Raw genomic sequence first — 3,540 nt, forward strand, 5'->3', positions numbered from 1 at the left:
ATATTTTGTCTTTATTAACAGTGACTTTCAAAACTTCACCCTGAATCTTCTATTGTGCTCCCTAACAAACGGGATGTTTCGACCTATACGACCATCAATATAAGCTTTGTGTAGAATTCTACTTACAGTTTCAGAATTACACTTTTCAAGTACTATTTCAACCTCTTTTGTCAATGCCGGCGTACTTATTGTTGGGTCTTTATTAAGTTTTCGTATTATCCATCTTTCATCAGCTTCTGTAAAAATTTTGTTTGAGGCCACACGACCTTTATCAACCACTCTTTTTTCTCGAACAAAGCGTTGGAAAAAGCACAAGCCTCTTTTGAGTTCAACTTTACATCACCAAGGGCGTTCGCCATGGACAGGAACAAGTGGTAATCACTTGGCGCTATGTCCGGGCTATATGGTGGATGCGATAAAACCTCCCATTCGATCTCCCGTAGCTTCTGACTAGTCATCAACGAAGTATGTGGTCTGGCGTTGTCCTGGTGGAACACTACACCTTTTCTGTTGGTCAATTCTTGACGCTTCTGGTCGATCGACTTCTTCAAGCGGTCAAGTTGTTCGCAGTCGATGGTGGATTAAGCGTCTGGCCAAATGGGAGCAGCTCATAGTGGATGACTCAATCCCGGCTTGGCCACTGTTTGGGACGATTCACCAGCCTTCGATCACGACCGTTTTCACTTGATATTGTCGTATGTGATCCATTTTTCGTCGCCAGTCACCATCAGCTTCAAAAATGGGCCGAATTCTTCCCATTTCATATCGCGTATACGCAGGCGTTGATTCGGTCCAGAAGGTTTTTTGCGTCAAATCATGCGGCTCCCAAACATCAAGCTTGTTTGTGTATCGAGCCTTCTGCAGATGATTTAAAATGGTTTGATAACTAAATTCCATCTCTTGAGCGGTGTCACGAGATGCCACATATCGGTCTAACTTTTCAACATAACATTTGTATGGGAGGTGGGCGTGGTTATTATAAGGATAAGGAAGTACTTGAATGAAATTATTCTAGAAAGTTTGGTTGATAAGGCTTTAGTACTTTACCACTTAGTAGGTGGCGGGGCCATGCCCACTTTCCAAAAAATTACACCCAATATGCCCCTTTCTAGTGCGATCCTTTGTAGCAAATTTTACTTTTGTAACTATTTTAATGGCTTAGTATGCTTACGGTTATCGCCATTTTGTGGACGTGGCAGGAGTCCAATTCCATTTTCGAGTCTTATCACTCACTTTGGTACATTAATCCCCACTTAACATGCAAGACTTTTAAGACACATAAGCGGGAAATAAATGAATCCAGCTTAAGTGCCTCGAGGCACTTGTCAAGCTTTTTCACAAATGCTTCGATCTAATATTTTTTCGTTTAAAATGAAAGTCACATTTATTTCTTATTAATAACAGAAATTTGTATTAATAACAATAAATATGGAAAAAACTCTACAAAACTATGTATGTATGTATATCTTCCTTTTGACAATACTCGGCGCATTCAATGTCAAAAATATTAAAAGGCACTTAAAAGGGAAAATTGCAAACAATTTTGTATTTGTGGCTTAATTATTAAAGGTATTTAAGCGGGAAAGTCACTTAAGCGTGGAATTTTAAATCGTTGTAAATCAATCTTAATGGATTAATTAGCTTATATTTAAAAATGCTATAAAACGCTATTAATTGAACAATTCATTCAATTAAAAGAATCCTGTTTAAATGAACAGTTCGTTCAATTACAAGAATCACTCTTAATTGGACCACCTGGTGAATTAAGGTGTTAGGTGGATTTCAAACTTTGTTTTTTTTTATTGTTAAATAGTGCAATATTAAAATATTATCCAAAATTATCAAATCGATCCGATTTAAATTTCAAGAGATGAACACTTTGGAAGATCCGGCCAAAAAAAACTTTAAACGGGTTTATCTCAAAACTCAAATTTAGAAGTCAGTGGACACGATTTGTCGTAAAGTTGTGAAGCAATTATTTTCAAATTTTCCACACATCTTGTAATAAAGAATTTTTCGAACGAATTTGATCACAAATGTTTTTTGAAATTATACTTCTTATACGACTTCGGAAAAGGTTGCGATAATTGTTGGTTGCGCAACCTATAGCGTTGAACAATTAACGCGAGAGAGAGAGAGAGAGAGTGAATGACAGTAAAGCAGAAAACTTAAAGCACTTGCCATGCTTATGCTATTTGAGCAATTCTTGTTTTTGTAGAACAATGTTTAAATTTTTGGTTGGTGACATATTCTCATGTGTACGCATAAACATATTCACATGTGTACGCACATGTATGATTGTATGCTTGCGCATTATTTTTCTTTCGTTTCTGTTTCATTTCTGCGAATTCTCAACTAGTTTATGTGACTTTTGGTTGAAATACTCTGCGTTGGCCGTTGAAAAGTTAAGACTATACTTCACAGGATCATTTCTGTAGACAGTCTTCATTTTGCTTTCTTTGCAAATCGAAAGTACTAGCACCCGCTATGAGGTCGTTTTATCTGACAGCGTGAGGTTTATGAACTTCATTTCTAATTTTGTCTTGTGGCATATTAGAAATGATGTTTCTTCGATGATCGCTCGGTTACAACGGATAAAACGACTTCTGAGTGGTGATTTTAATGAATAAATTTCAAGGTTTTATACAAATATATATAATAATGCAGTCAATAAGTACAGATTTTTAGAATGAGGCTGCCACACTATAAACGTAGTATTTATGCAAAGTTCTGTTCCTATATCTTTACTAGTGTTTACTTTATATATTGTAAAGTACACGATTCAGATCGTCATCAAAGTTCTGGTATATAGGAAGTAGGCGTGGTTATGAACCTTCTTCTTCTTAACTAGCGTAGAAACCGCTTACGCGGTTATAGCCGAGTCCACAACAGTGCGCCACGCATCTCTCCTTTTGGCAGTTTGGCGCCAATTGGTAATACCAAGTGAAGACAGGTCCTTCTCCACCTGGTCCTTCCACCGGAGTGGAGGTCTCCCTCTTCCTCGGCTTCCACCAGCGGGTACTGCATCGAAAACTTTCAGAGCTGGGGCACTTTCATCCATTCGAACAACATAACCCAGCCAGCGTAGCCGCTGTCTTTTTATTCGCTGGACTATGTCTATGTCGTCGAACAACACATACAGCTCATCATTCCATCTTCTGCGGTATTCGCCGTTGCCAATGTTTAAGGGACCGTAAATCTTCCGCAAAACCTTTCTCTCGAAAACTCCTAGTGCCGTCTCATCTGATGTTGACACCGTCCACGCTTCTGCACCATAAAGTAGGACGGGAATGATGAGGGACTTGTAGAGTTTAGTTTTTGTTCGTCGAGAGAGGACTTTACTTTTCAATTGCCTACTCAGTCCATAGTAGCACCTGTTGGCAAGAGTGATTCTGCGTTGGATTTCAAGGCTGACATTATTATCGGTTTTAATGTTGGTTCCTAGGTATACGAAACTATCTACAACTTCAAAGTTATGACTGTCAACAGTGACGTAGGAGCCAAGACGCGAATGCGCTGACTGTTTGTTTGATGACAGGA

General features: G+C 38.6%; 1 non-coding gene across 1 annotated transcript; it reads left to right on the forward strand.

Annotated features, from left to right (window-relative positions):
- Window positions 1–2,407: 2,407 nt before the first annotated feature.
- On the forward strand, window positions 2,408–2,615 carry LOC128922387 (small nucleolar RNA U3). Its single transcript, XR_008471626.1, has one exon. It is a non-coding gene; the product is annotated as a small nucleolar RNA U3 (small nucleolar RNA).
- Window positions 2,616–3,540: the final 925 nt, after the last annotated feature.

This window comes from Zeugodacus cucurbitae, chromosome 5 (genome assembly GCF_028554725.1).
Source record: "Zeugodacus cucurbitae isolate PBARC_wt_2022May chromosome 5, idZeuCucr1.2, whole genome shotgun sequence".
NCBI classification, from domain to species: domain Eukaryota; kingdom Metazoa; phylum Arthropoda; class Insecta; order Diptera; family Tephritidae; genus Zeugodacus; species Zeugodacus cucurbitae.